The following is a 15605-nucleotide window of genomic DNA, read 5'->3' as shown; positions in this document are numbered from 1 at the left end:
CTGGTCATACAATGTCACGTGTTACATTAGAGAATGTACATGAGAGAATGTTTAATCCCATGTTCTACATGTCAGAAGGCCTCTCTTCAGATTAGTTATCCATCTTCACAGAAGACTAAAGGTGACCTGGAACTTTCTACTTGAGCTTGAAGTAAACAAAGAAGGTCCTGATTTCTTTGGGTGATATGGTCACGTTGAACTCTCCTCTCACACCAACAACTTGACTCTTGACCCTGAAACAGACAAATACGAACACTAGGACGTAACAAAACAATTGTAAACACCATTTTTTCCCTTCAGATCTCACATGTGGTTAACATCTCAAACACTACAGCCTACTCATTGTGAACTGAATTGACAGCTGAATGTCAAAGGTACACTATGCAGTAACTTCTCATCTTTTTAACAAAAAGGTATATTATTCTGATGCAATAATTTCACCCCTACCAATGCTGAACTGCAGCTTACCAACACTCTCACCCCTCCTGGGTCTTTCTGAAGCCTTCCACTTCCACCTCTGGAGGTCGGCGATATCCCAGGTTCCTGTGAGAGAGCGCTCCTCCAACGCTCTCACTTCCCCCCATGCCCGCAGCACTTCCTGTTTTTACACAGGAAATGGATTTTCAAAAACATAGTGTAAATAGAGCAGTGATCTGGGCTGTTGCCGGTGACCGTATTACCCGTAGTCAAATTCCCATGTCAAATCAAATCAACGTTTGTCACGTGCGCTGAATACAACAGGTGTAGACCTTACAATGAATGCTTACTTACAGGCTCTATCCAATAGTGCAAAAAAAGTATTAGGTGAACAGGTAAAAAGAAATAAACATGTAAAAAAGACAGGCTATATACAGTGCGAGTATAAAAGTAGCGAGGCTACATACAGACACCGGGTTAGTTAGGCTGATTGAGGTAGTATGTACATATGGTTAAAGTGACTATGCATATATGATAAACAAACAAATGTGACCGTTTAGTCACGGTAATTAGGCTTCTCCAAGCGCTGATGCTGTTGATCGTCGTTAGTAGCCTACAAACTCGCTAACTGCCTGGTACTCAGCTCGCCATTGTCCGCTATCACTGACATCAATGCAAATGTCATCGAAAATCTAATCAAAACACATTCAAGAGTGCCCATGTTGCGCAACATCTCTATAGGCTATGCAATAACGAGAAAAACAGCGTGATGGCCTCTAAAAGAGGATGATCCCATCAGCTTTCTATAGGCTAGGTCTACTATATGTTCTCTCAACTAAACGTAATATTAAGCACATTGTTTATCTTTACAACAGGGAGTATAGCCCCAGTTAAATATATATAAATTGGCAAAGAAATTCTAAAAACCTGTTATATCTTTGATTATGGGGTTTGGTGTGGAGATTGAGGAACAAAACAATTTAATCAATTTTAGAACAAGGCTGTAACGTAACAAAACTGTGGAAAAAGTCAAGGGGTCTGAATAGTTTCTGAAATGCACCGTAGGCTAGTGCTTTTTGCTATCTGATGCGTCTTTCTTTACTGCGAGAAAGACCCGATGACATGGAGAGCCATGTGAGTGAGAGGTGCTTAGGAACGCTCAGCACTCAGCCTGAGCAAAACAAAGCAGAGCTCATGTCTTTCAAGCAACTTTTTTCAAGTCATTAGTCACATCGTGCACAATTAGAATATATAAAAAATCGAAACGTTTGTACACAACTAAAGTTGCATAAACAACTCTAAATTAAGCATATACAGTAGCAGTCAAATGTTTGGACACACCTACTCATTCCAGGTATTTCTATATTTTTACTATTTTCTACTTTGTAGAAAAACTATGAAGTAACACATGGAATCTAGTAACCAAAAAAAGTGAAATGGAAAATGTCAAGACCTTTGAAGTGTCTTTAAGTGACTGCGCAAAAACCATCAACACTATGATGAAACTGGCTCTCATTGAGAGTCGCCCACAGGAAAAGGAAAGACCAGAGTTACCTCTGTAGAGGACAAGTTCATTAGAATTACTGCACCTCAGATTGCAGCCCAAATAATGCTTCAGAGTTCAAGGAACAGACACATCAACATCAGCTGTTCAGAAGAGACTGAATCAGGCCTTCATGGTCAAAGGACACCAATAAGAAGAAGAGACTTGCTTGGGCCAAGAAACACGAGCAATGGACATTAGACCGGTGGAAATCTCTCCTTTGGTCTTTATAAGTCCAAATTTGAGATTTTTTGGTTCCAACCCCACTGTCTTTTGAGACGCAAAGCAAGTGAACGGATGATCTCCACCGTGAAGCATGCAGGAGGTGGTGTTGATGTGTGGGGCTGCTTTGCTGGTTACACGGTCTGTGATTTATTTAGAATTCAAGGAACACTTCACCAGCATGGCTACCACAGCATTCTGCAGAAATATGCCATCCCATCTGGTTTGCACTTACTGGGACTATGATTTGTTTTTCAACAGGACAATGACCCAACACCTCCAGGCTGTGTAAGGGCTATTTGACCAAGAGGAGAGTGATGGAGTGCTGCATCAGATGAACTGGCCGCCACAAACACTAACCTCAACCCAATTGAGATGGTTTGGGATGAGTTGGACCGCAGAGTGAAGGAAATGCAGACAAGTGCTCAGCATATTGTGGGAACTCCTTCAAGACTTTTGGGAAAGCATTCCAGGTGAAGCTTGTTGAGAGAATGCCAAGAGTGTCCAGAGCTGTTGTCAAGGCAAAGGGTGGCTACTTTGAAGAATCTCATACTTTTTGGTTACTACATGATTCCATAGTTTGGATGCCTTCACTGTAGAAAATAGTAAAAATAAAGACAAACCCTTGAATGAGTAGGTGTCCAAACTTGACTGGTACTGTAGGTGTAACGATAGTCTATATCCCTCCTCATCGGACGAGGAGAGGCGAGAAGGATCGGACCAATATGCAGAGTGGTTGGTTTCCATGGTAATTAATAACACGAAACAAATAGCGATACAAAATAACAAAACGGAACTACCGTGACAGTTCCCGTGTGGCGAAACACTAACAAGGAACAAACACCCACAAAACACACGTGAAACCCGGCTGCCTAAGTATGATTCTCAATCAGGGACAACGATTGACAGCTGCCTCTGATTGAGAATCATACCAGGCCGAACACACAAAATCCCAACATAGAAAATCACACATAGACAACCCACCCAACTCACGCCCTGACCATACTAAATAAATACAAAACAGGTCAGGAACGTGACAGTAGGAGTACCCATTTCTTTGTTAACCGCTCAACTCAGAAAAGCCACATGTGGCCCACTGCCTCAAATCATTGAGAAAATATTTATATTATTCAGCTTGGTTCAATTGTATCTTCAAACTATAATATAAATAATGCCACTGAATTCTAAGCAAACGTTGTCTGCTAAATGAACTAGTGTAGCCCACAGCCATATGGTATAGCCACATCAGGACAACTCAGTATGTTATTCTATTCTTCTGAATAGACTATATTTTCTTAATATCATGTTTCTTTAGACCTGTCTAAAATAAATAATGGATTTATTGTGAGGGTGTAGGCTACATTACATGGATTTATTAGACTTTTGAAATTGTAGATGTTCCACATGTCTGCATCAGTGGCTTGTAGGCTGTGTGGAAGCCAGGAGATGCTGCATATATTTATGTTAATTAACGGTCAAGTACCGTGAGACCGACAGTTATTTGCTTGACAATCACCGGCTGACGAAATTTCGTAACCGCCACAGCCCAAGGAGAGACCAACAAATGTCAATATCACATCTATTTGTTCACTTAATTTAGCATTTAATACACAAACATCTGTTATTGAAGTCTACTCTTCATATTGATCTCATCTAGCGGTGTTTCCTGTTACCTTCATGTTAATGGTGTAGACGGCGAGACAAAGAACCGGTACCGGGTCTTCCCCCCTCTCATACAGATGCATGATCCTCAGTAGGACACGATCGTAGTCCGGCTGTGTGGACCCAGGGGTACCGGTCTCCATGTTGCGGAGGTGCAGGGTGTGGTTGGAGCTGTAGAACCAGCCCGGRACACTAAGCGTCAGCAGGTGGAGGTTGTCAGGCAGGACCACGGGGCGAATCGGAGATCCGGTCCGAGGCTCCTTCTTCCAGGCCTTCTCTAAAGGGGGCAGTAAATGGCATTGTGGGTATGAGACCATACATTCTGACAATGCATAGTACAGGTGAGCAAAAACATGGTCGACTCCATTTGGGAACATTTCAATTGTGGATTTGTTTTTAGAACGGATTCCACTTCCTGGATTTCCAGGGAAAAGTTTAGTGGAAAGTAGCTGTGTGTGCTTTAAGCAGGTTGGTATTTACTGTCATGAATCTTGTCCTGAAGGCAGCTCTGCAGACTGGTCACTAACTGGCACAGCCACAAAGTCATAAAATCTGATTTTAAACCTAACCTARTCTTAACCATACTGCTAACCCTAATCTTAAATGAAGACCAAAATGCACATTGTTTTCATGAATGTTTACAATATAGCTAATTTTCACTTTGCAGCTGGAGCATCTAGAGGAAAATGGCTCAGTTCTGCCTCCAGGTCAAGATTCATGACAATAAAGGTCAACCTGCGAGCCTCGAAACAGTTGAGCTATAAGGAGTGGACTCACGTGGCCTGTCGATGGGCATGACCACAGGTCTGTGCTGCAGCTCTAGCGCCTCCCTCTGGTAGAGAGAGGAGGTAGCAGCCAGGGAGCCCAGTGTCATCCACAGGACAGGCCTCACCACCGAGCTGTCGTTCAGGGTCAGGTTATAACCCAGAGTCCACTCCTGGTTGTTCCACAGACGTCGGTGGAGCATCACCTGGGACAGATACAAGGGGTTGAGGTTGTGAGTGTGAGCGTACGCATCTCATACATAAAACACTCACCTCCAGCTCTCCCTCACTCTGGCTGGATGCMCCGTGAGCYCTCTCACTGAGGAGGACCAGTCTGCTAGAGTCATCTTCAATGTAGGCCATTCGAACCATGGGGTAGTAGTTCTGCAGTACACAGACACGGGAAGAAACACAAGCAATTGTCACAAAGTCCTGAACAGTAACCCAGGCCTGAACCACCAAAAAGGAAAGCTGAGGAGACCAAACACCCAAACTTCCTGAGTAGGAAGAAACGTTGAGAGGAACCAGGCTCAGAAAGTGTAGCCCATCTTCCTCTGGCTGKCAAGGTACTGTGGAAGTTCAGTGTACATTTAACCATCACAAAACTGTCCTTAAATACAACCCACTCACTCTGGCAACAGTATCATTGACGAACGTCCTGGAAGGCCTCTTCATCATCTGGTACCCGTTGTCGTCAGTGAACAGAGTCCTGTTGTTCTTCAGGCTGGTCTTGGTCCTGAGGACAGCCTCGGTGTTGACCACCAGGGGGCCCAGCGAGTAGCTCTGCTCCAGCCTGTAACACAGCCTGCCGCTGGGGAAACTCTGTGGTACTCTGGTGGTGACAGAGTAGGTGTAGTCCTCATCTGCTTCCTCCCTGCAGACGGAACCCATTGTTAATGTGAGCCACCCAATATTAGACCTGCACCTTACTAAGCTGTAGTGTGAGTGAGTGAGTGAGTGAGTGAGTGAGTGATAGAAGGAATATAGAGATCGTAGCTTAGGGAAGGAGGGTGGATGGAAACCAAAGACTGACAGAAAGGAGTTGTTCACATTCCCACCTGTAGAAGTACTGTCTGATCTCAGTGATGATCTTCCCAGGGACAATCTCCATCTTGACGGCCTTGTACGCCCTCACTGCCGAGTCGTTAGCACTGAAGATGTAGTTGTCAGAGATGGGCCCTGCGCTGACGTTCCCATTGACCTGGTACTCCCAGAAATCCTGAGTCATTCTCACCGTCCTCTTCTCATGCCTGGCAGGGTCACAGAAAGGACAGAGGACATTGTTGACCTAACACCTGGGCTGCATTCAGAAGGAAAACGTTGTGCAACGTTCAGTAAAATAAACATGCTTCTCTGACATGTCATTTCTTCTACATCAGCTCTATTAATTACCTTTGTATCTGCAACGTTCCACAACGTTKGCCTGTTGAATGTGCCCCTAATGTGAATGTTGAATATAGCTACCTGTCGGTGATGCTATGCAGTAGGTTAGTATCCTGGTCCAGCATGATCTTATAACACTCATTCAGAACCGGTAAGAGTCTCCTTCCTGTCTTCAACTCCTGTGAAACATTTAGTCTCTTGAACGACACAACCCAGGCATGGTGGGTCAAGGATCCCTCTTTACCCGGCTTCTCTGAGAACTTGATGAGGTACTTCCTGTGTTGGAGACCCCCAAGGTCCACCACAATGAACAGGTCATAGGTCGTGTTGGAGTCAGCTGAACTCTGGGTCTGTTGGGAGCAGAGAGACACAGGCCGTGTTCATTAGACACTAAACAGACGAAAACAGACAAAGGGAATACCTGAACTTGTCCAATAAGAAACACAAATTTTCATCTTCCGTTGCAAAATGTTTTTTTGCTGAGTGCCCAATGAACACAATCAGTTATCTGAAAACTGAGTTTGTCTAGAAGGTATGATGTATATCTGCAGTTCCATTGACACATGGCTTTTACATTATATAATGGTGACTCATTGTTCTACAAAGTGTTTAACTGGATAAAGCAACTCTGTATTTCCACACTACCTGTGCAGGTATGGCCTGTCCTTGGTCGTCGAACACGGTTGCCATGGGGAAGGTTACCGTGACGTTGATGATGGCGGTGGTGTTCCATGCCAGGGGGTTGTACACAATGATGTGCTGCTCCAGGTCCTGATGGGAGCCTGCAATACACTTTCATTATCAAAATGTTGTTGATGTAAACAAGACCCATGTTGTAGTTGAGGAAGTCATTAAATGATGCCTTGGACCAAGCTGAACCTTGTGCCTGGTTAGAATACAAAATACATCCTCTCCCTTCCTTGATATGTACTCTCTGATCTGTAGTGTTGTGATTGGATAAGTGAAAACATGCATCCCATCCAACTACTTTCACAAATCCACATCTGAGTTCATGTCAAATAAAGTATAAATATTTTCAATTATTCATTATTATTCTGAAGTACAGTACTTTACCCTTGCTATGAGAGTCTTGTCTATTGAAGGCTTCAGAGTTGCTAGCGGGCCCAGGGCCTGGGGCAGGAGGAAGAGGGCAGCCAGAAGTTCCTCTACTCCCATCATAGCCTGGGTCAGGTGCTCTATGTACATGTCAGACACCTTGGGAGACTCTGTCCCCGTGATCCCATCATGGTGCTGACCTGGAGATAACACAGAGGGAGAATATTATAAAACAATACTTATCTATTACAATAATTCCTTTTGGGTCTTTAATTTTAAAATTTGTCTGACAAGAGTGGGATATGAGATTGATAATCACTTTACAAGATAGGTATAATATACATATAATACACAATGAGTCACATCAATTAGTGAGATATTTGATCAAGCACCTCAGGACAGCCCAGCGGAGGACCTTCAGCTTCTGCAGGGCCTCTTCTTTAGGGACCGGTCCATCTGGGTAGCTGACCCGGTACCGAGTGAACAGAGTCTCTGCAGCGTGCAGCTGGGAACTAGCTCTCCTGGCTATCCCCTTCAGAACATTCCGGGAGGCATAGAACCCAGTCCACGACTGAAAAGGTTCTGTAGAGATAAAAGGTTCCTTTTTAGCATTTTTCAACCCTCTGCTTCATAGCAGTTTTTACTCCTACATGTTTTGACTGTGCCAAGTCTTGGTCATTGGAACCATTGATACTGTATATACAGTGCATTCGGAAAGTATTCAGACACCTTGACTTTTTCCATATTTGTTACGTTACAGTCTTATCCTAAAATGTAAGAAAAAATATATTGTCACGTTCCTGACCTGTTTTCCTTTGTCTTGTATTTATTTTAGTTGGTCAGGGCGTGAGTTGGGTGGGTTTGTCTATGGTTGATTTTCTATGTTGGGATTTTTGTGTTCGGCCTGGTATGATTCTCAATCAGAGGCAGCTGTCAATCGTTGTCCCTGATTGAGAATCATACTTAGGCAGCCTGGGTTTCACGTGTGTTTTGTGGGTGTTTGTTTCCGTGTTTGTGTTTTTCACCACACGGTACTGTATCTGTTTTCTGCACTTCGTTTATTTGTTTTGTATTTTCAGTGTTCAGTTTTTCCGTTATAATAAATCATTCATCATGAACACTAACCACTCCGCGTATTGGTCCGATCCTTCTCGCCTCTCCTCGTCCGAGGAGGAGGAATATGACGATAGCCGTTACATATATACAGTAATTATCATCGATCTACACACAATACCCCATAATGACAAAGCGAAAACAGTTTTTTTGAATTGTTGGCAAATGTAAAATGAATAAATAATTGTAATAACTTCTTTACATAAGTATTCAGACCCTTTGCTATGAGACTTGAAATTAGGCTCAGGAGCATCCTGTTTCCATTGATCATCCTTGAGATGTTTCGACAACTTGATTGGAGTCCACCTGTGGTAAATTCAATTGATTGGACATGATTTGGAAAGGCACACACCTGTCTATGTAAGGTCCCACAGTTGAAAGTGCATGTCAGAGCAAACGCCAAGCCATTTTTAAAAAACCTTTATTTAACTAGTCAAGTCAGTTAAGAACAAATTCTTAATTCCAATGACGAACTACCCCGGCCAAACCCGGACAACGCCGGGCCAATTGTGCACCGCCCTATGGGACTCCCAATCACGGCCGGTTGTGATACAGACCGCTGCGCCACTCAGGAGCCATGAGGTCGAAGGAATTGTCCGTAGAGCTCAGAGACAGGATTGTGTCGAGGCACAGATCTGGGGACGGGTACCAACACATTTCTGCAGCATTGGAGGTCCCCAAGAACATAGTGGACTCCATCATTCTTAAAAGGAAGAAGTTTGGAAACACCAAGACTCTTCCGAGAGCTGGCCGCCCGGCCAAACTGAGCAATCGGGGGAGAAGGGCATTGGTCAGGGAGGTGACCAAGAACCCGATGGTCACTCTGATAGCACTCCAGAGTTCCTCTGTGGAGATGGGAGAACCTTCCAGAAGAACAACCATCTCTGCAGCACTCCACCAATCAGGACTTAATGGTAGAGTTGCCAGACGGAAGCCGTTTCTCAGTAAAAGACACATGACAGCCCACTTGGAGTTTGCCAAAAGGCACATAAAGACTCTAAGACAATGAGAAATAAGATTCTCTGGTCTGATGAAACCAAGATTGACATTTTTGGCCTCAATGCCAAACGTCACGTCTGGAGAAAACCTGGCACCATCTCTATGATGAAGCATGGGGGTGGCAGCATCATGCTGTGGGGGTGTTTTTCAGTGGCAGGGACTGGGAGACTAGTCAGGATTGAGAGAAAGATGAACGGAGCAAAGTACAGAGAGATCCTTGATGAAAACCTGCTCCAGAGCYCTCAGGACCTCAGACTGGGGCAAAGGTCTGGGGATGAAGGTTCACCTTCCAACAGGACAATGACCCCTAAGCACACAGCCAAGACAACGCAGGAGTGGCTTCGGGACAAGTCTCTGAATGTCCTTGAGTGGCCCAGCCAGAGTCCGGACTTGAACCCGATCGAACATCTCTGGAGAGACCTGGAAATAGCTGTGCAGCTACGCTCCTCATCCAACCTGGCAGAGCTTGAGATGATCTGCAGAGAAGAATGGGAGAAACTCCCCAAATACAGGTGTGCCAAGCTTGTAGCGTCATAYCCAAGAAGACTCRAGGCTKTAATCRCTGCCAAGGTGCTACAACAAAGTACTGAGTAAAAGGTCTGAATACTTACGCAAATGTGATATGTTTATTCATTATAAATTTGTTCAAATTTCTATAATCTTGTTTATCTTTTTTCATTATGGAGTATTGTGTGTAGATTGAGGAATAAAAACAATTTAATACATTTTAGAATAAGTATGTAACGTATAATGTGGAAAAGTCAAGGGTTCTTATTCCTTTCCGAATGCACTGTACATTTTGTTTTTAATACATAGGTCTTAAACATATAATAGGTAAGAACATTTCAGGAAAAACCCACCAATGTGTTACRTGGAGCAGGTGAACCCAAGAGCAGACTCAGACGAGAAGACTGGGATCAGGTAACCAAGGTATTTATTGAAAAACAGGGGGAAGATGGGGTGCAGGCCAGGGAAAGCTTGGGCGAGTTACAGGGAGCCAGGTGCTGAGGCTGGAGCGAGGGGAGTTGGGGCTGGGTGAGCAACTCCGGAGAGGTATACAAGGAAGCAGTAGAGTGGGGGATCCAGGACAGGGTAGCAGGACTGATGAGACGTGGGACCGGAGACAGGGACCAGAGTCAGAGCGGACAGACCTGTAGCGGCGAGGAAAACAGCATCAGGCAACCAGGAACAACACGAAAGCAGGCGCAAACAGCTAAAACCACAGACTGACTGAGCAGAGATTACGATCTGGCAACGTGGAAGTGGCAGGGCTGAGTATTTGTAGGGGTCTTGATTATGGAACAGGTTGCAGCTGGTGGCGATCTGCTCCGCCTCCAGCACACCTGTCAACGCCCACACAATCACACACACACACACACACAGAGGGAGAGAACACTGGGGGAGTGGCGGCAGGATAGGGAAACACAGGATGAGCAGTAGGGGGCGTGGCAGATGTAACAGTGAAGTCAGTAAGGAAGGGAGTCCTCTCGACGCACTGAAGTCTCTGCTTTATGTGCGTAATTTGTTCTTTCTTCATGCTAAACATTTGACCCAATAATGTCATCTTCTTTTGGTCTTGCTGTCTGCTTTATACCAGTTGATTTCAAGTATCGGCAGTCCTGAACCAGCTTTATTTGTTGATTAAAGATCTAATCTGTCATGTGTGCTCCCTCTCTGGCCTCAAGGTCACCAGGCTGCTCATTATGGCGCACACCTGTCACCATCGTGACTCGCTCCTGCGCCTCATCAGACTCACCTGGACTCCATCACTTCCCTGATTACCTTCCCTATATATGTCACTCCCTTTGGTTCCTTCCCCAGGCCTCATTGTTTCTGTTTCATGTCTGTGCGTTGTTCGTGTTTTGTATTATGTCGCGTTTATTAATTAAAACACTCACTCCCTGAACATGCTTCCCGACTCTTAGCGCACATCGTTACATAGTCAAAAGTTAATCATTGGCAAAATGATGGGGAAAGCAGAGAACTAAATGTACAGGTTGTGAAAGTCTTGAAAATGTAAAGTTATTGTTTGAGGCAATTTAAGACAGAACTTTGATTGTATGGTGCAATATTTGTTTTATTAAGTCTTTAAAACAAACCAAATACAACTGTTTTACAACGTATGTATTTATTTTTTAAATTATAACCATCAACTACTACATGCACATAGTGTGAACAATTGAACAATTCACACACAAATGAAATGTTTAAGCTAAAGCTCCTAACTACGGTAGTTACTAAGCATCACTCCATCAGTGGTGAACTAACAGTGATGAGTAACTCTGTTGTGGTGTTCTGCAGGTGTCCCTGTAGAGAGGTGACATGGTGGAGGTCCATGATGATCAACAGGAAGTCACAGCGTCGTGTCAGTCTCTTTCTTCTCTAGGAAGAAAGTGTCCATTGGTCTCTTAGCTACAGCTGAAAGAAACCAACACAATGCCTCACAAAACACTGGCCTGCATTCACATTACTATGTGTGTTAAAATGAATATTGAAAAGGGAATGAGTTAATTTTACTTTAAGTTAAAGTAAAGTAACTTAAAGCAAGTTCAAGTACATTTTTTAAATAATGTTATATTTTTGTGGATCCATATGTTATGAATTAAAATTATTGACAGACTTACATTGACTTTTCTTCCACTGGTAGCTATAGTAACAGAATATGGCCACCAGTATAATGACTGGGAGACATCTCAAGGTGTAGGGGACTGCTATGTCCTCCGAGGTCTCAATAACCACTGTAAGCACATACATGGTGTCAATACACACAAGTTATTATACAAATCCTGACAGACTACACATGGAATACTGGTATTCAGGAGAATTGAGAACTGTATATTGTTGTAAAGTGATTGATCTGTGTAAAAGTCTATAAGTCAAAACCTTACTCTTTAGCAAAACAGAGCTACTGTACATCAGCGGTAGACATTATGCTTGACAAAGATATAGACCAAATCAGACTACTCACCTTTGCTTTTATTCTCTCTGGCTGTAACTGTTATCCGTGTYCCATTCCCCACAGATTCAATAAGAGATGGTATCTCTATAGTAACTTTACAGATGTAAGTACCGGAGACAATTCTAGTGAGGTTTGAGATGGTCCAATGTGAGCAGTTACAGGCTACAGTCTGTTGAGATGCCCTGTCATGACACTGACTGTTGTTGACCCGTAAACTAYTATATTTTATCTCGGKGTGTCCTTCTTTATGCCAATGAACTGTCGCTCTTAACACATTTGTATTCCAGCAGCACTGGATCTGAACAGTGTCCCCCTCTGTTACTGTTACATTATGAGGAGACTGGATCACCACCAACGTGTTTGCTATACTGTGGAGAGAGGAGAAAACAGCATGTTAGTGAAACATCAAATGACAAGGCTAAATAGTATGACATTCATGAAGCTGATGTTTTGTATTCTATTAGGGTGGTACCATTACCAAATCAAAATAATTATTACCATATAAACATGGTATAAAACGGGGTATAAAACGGGGTATAAAACATGGTATAAAAATGGTTATAAAATAGGGTATAAACCATGGTTTAAAATGGGGTATAAAACAGAGTATAAAATGGGTATAAACCATTGGTATAAAATGGGGTATAAAACAGAGTATAAAATGGGGTATAAACCATGGTTTAAAGGGGTTATAAAACATGGTATAAACGGGGTATAAACATGGTTTAAAATGGGGTATAAACATGGTTTAAAACGGGGTATAAAAAAAAAACATGGTATAAAACGGGGTAATAAAACATGGTATAAAATGGGGTATAAAACAGAGTATAAAATGGGGTATAAACCATTGGTATAAAATGGGGTATAAAACAGAGTATAAAAATGGGTATAAACCATGGTTTAAAACGGGGTATAAAACATGGTATAAAACGGGGTATCGCGTAGTTTATGAATTCTACAATCATTGTTGTTGTTGTTAATGATACCAAAATAAATGCATTGACTACAGTGAAATGAATGAAAACAAGTTAAGAGAACTAAAAGGTAATGTCCAGACCAGTAGAATATGTAAATTACCGTCCCTTTAAAAACATTGTGATGTTTTTGCCCGGTTAGCCAATATGGTGTTGGTTTAATCTAAGATACTGATGGTCCAATAATGTGTACACATATTTTGTAACTACCCAAGAAGAGAGGGAACAGAGGGAGGAGAGGAGCAGCCAGACAACAGATGCTTCATCTTTCTGAAAGGGTATCAGAATGAGCCCAGTCACTCAGCCTGCAGGTGCTGTGGCTCCCCCTCCTACACACACACACACACACACACCCAGGGCATGAGAATCACAACTGACACACACTCGCTGTGGATTTCTTTGATGACGCACTGAAATGTTAACCACAGAGTAACTTCTCTCCATCTTTCTCTCTTTTCTTTATGTGCGTAATTTGTCTTTCTTCATGCTAAACCTTGACCCAGTAATATCTTCTTCTTTTGGACTTGCTGTCTGCTCTATACCAGTTGATTTCAATTAGCTGCAGTTCTGAACCAGCTTTATTTGTTGATTAAAGATCTTGTCAAAATTTCATCATTTGGCAAATTAATGGGGAAAGCAGAGAACTAAATGTGAAGATTGTGAAATTTCCATTGTCGTATCACTCACTGTCACAAGTCTAACTTCCTTCCAACAACATCTGATGTAAAAATTTAGCAAAGAGAAGATATAAAGCAAACATTTCGGCGTGAATTGGCATGGTGACTGCAGGAATGTCCACCAGAGCTGTTGCCAGAGAATTTTATAATGTTCATTTCTCTACCACAAGCCACCTCCAACGTTGTTTTACAGAATTTGGCAGTACGTCCAACCGGCCTCATAACTGCAGACCACGTGTAACCACGCCAGCCCAGGACACCACATCCGGCTTCTTCACCTGCAGGATCGTCTGAAACCAGCCACCCGGACAGCTGATGAAACTGAGGAGTATTTCTATCTGTAACAAAGCCCTTTTGTGGGGAAAAACTKATTRTGACTGGCTGMGCCTGGCTCCAGGCCCACCCATGGCTGTGCCCCTGCCCAGTCATGTGAAATCCATAGATTACGCCCTAATTTTATTTAATCTTTATTTAACAAGGCAAGTCAGTTAAGAACAAATTCTTATTTACAATAACAGCCAAACCCTAACGACGCTGTGCCAATGGTGCGCCGCCCTATGGGACTCCCAATCACAACCAGTTGTGATACAGCCTGGAATTGAACCAGGGTCTGTAGTGACGCCTCCAGCACTGAGATGCAGTGCCTTAGACGCCTGCACCACTTGGGAGCCCCAATTAATTTATTTCAATTGACTGAGTTCCTAATATGAACAGTAACTCAGTAAAATCATTGAAATCWGCCTCCCGGGTGGTGCAGTGGTCTAAGGCAGTGCATCGCAGCGCTAGCTGTGCCACCAGAGACTCTGGGTTCGAGCAGCCGGACGCGACCAGGAGGTCCATGGGGCGACGCACAATTGGCCTAGCGTCGTCCGGGTTAGGGAGGGTTTGGCCGGTAGGGATATCCTTGTCTCATCGCGCACTAGCGACTCCTGTGGCGGGCCGGGCGCAGTGCACGCTGACCAGGTRGCTAGGTGCACGGTGTTTCCTCTGACACAGTGGTGCGGCTGGCTTCCGGGTTGGATGCGRGCTGTGTTAAGAKGCAGTTGGGTTGTGTTTCGGAGGACGCATGGCTCTCGACCTTCGTCTCTCCCGAGCCCGTACGGGAGTTGTAGCGATGAGACAAGATAGTAACTACTAACAATTGGATACCATGAAATTGGGGAGAAAAAGGGGGGTAAAATGAAAAAATATATATATTTGAAATTGTTGCATGTTGCGCTTATATTGTTGTTCAGTACATCATATTTTTGTGGATCCAAACGTTCTGAATTAAAATTATTGACAGACTTACATTGACTTTTCTTCCACTGGTAGCTATAGTAACAGAATATGGCCACCAGTATAATGACTGGGAGACATCTCAAGGTGTAGGGGACTGCTATGTCCTCCGAGGTCTCAATAACCACTGTAAACACATATACATGGTGTCAATACACACAAGTTATTATACAAATCCTGACAGACTACACATGGAATACTGGTATTCAGGAGAATTGAGAACTGTATATTGTTGTAAAGTGATTGATCTGTGTAAAAGTCTATAAGTCAAAACCTTACTCTTTAGCAAAACAGAGCTACTGTACATCAGCGGTAGACATTATGCTTGACAAAGATATAGACCAAATCAGACTACTCACCTTTGCTTTTATTCTCTCTGGCTGTAACTGTTATCCGTGTRCCATTCCCCACAGATTCAATAAGYGATGGTATCTCTATAGTAACTTTACAGATGTAAGTACCGGAGACAATTCTAGTGAGGTTTGAGATGGTCCAATGTGAGCAGTTACAGGCTACAGTCTGTTGAGATGCCCTGTCATGACACTGACTGTTGTTGAC

The 15605-nt window shown here is 43.4% G+C and overlaps 2 long non-coding RNA genes and 1 pseudogene across 4 annotated transcripts; all 3 read right to left on the bottom strand.

The window, feature by feature from the left end:
* Positions 1 to 207: 207 nt before the first annotated feature.
* Positions 208 to 10883, bottom strand: LOC112079028 (epididymis-specific alpha-mannosidase-like; annotated as a pseudogene).
* A 336-nt stretch (positions 10884 to 11219) lies between these two features.
* Positions 11220 to 12217, bottom strand: LOC112079029 (uncharacterized). The gene is made up of 3 exons (XR_002895838.2): positions 12128 to 12217; positions 11784 to 11897; positions 11220 to 11577 (listed from the first exon to the last, which is right to left on the bottom strand). It is a non-coding gene; the product is annotated as an uncharacterized lncRNA (long non-coding RNA).
* A 1090-nt stretch (positions 12218 to 13307) lies between these two features.
* LOC112079030 (uncharacterized) lies at positions 13308 to 15599 on the bottom strand. Of its 3 annotated transcripts, none has more exons than XR_011479016.1 (3): positions 15407 to 15599; positions 15061 to 15174; positions 13308 to 13421 (listed from the first exon to the last, which is right to left on the bottom strand). It is a non-coding gene; the product is annotated as an uncharacterized lncRNA (long non-coding RNA). The 3 variants fall into 3 exon arrangements; XR_002895839.2 differs by lacking the exon at positions 13308 to 13421 and adding an exon at positions 14224 to 14903; XR_011479015.1 differs by lacking the exon at positions 13308 to 13421 and having other exon boundaries at positions 14224 to 15174.
* Between the last annotated feature and the right edge of the window lie 6 nt (positions 15600 to 15605).

This window comes from Salvelinus sp. IW2-2015, unplaced genomic scaffold (assembly GCF_002910315.2).
Source record: "Salvelinus sp. IW2-2015 unplaced genomic scaffold, ASM291031v2 Un_scaffold6736, whole genome shotgun sequence".
NCBI classification, from domain to species: Eukaryota; Metazoa; Chordata; class Actinopteri; order Salmoniformes; family Salmonidae; genus Salvelinus; species Salvelinus sp. IW2-2015.
Note: the sequence above shows the minus strand (reverse complement) of the source record. Positions and strands in the feature narration are given on the sequence as shown.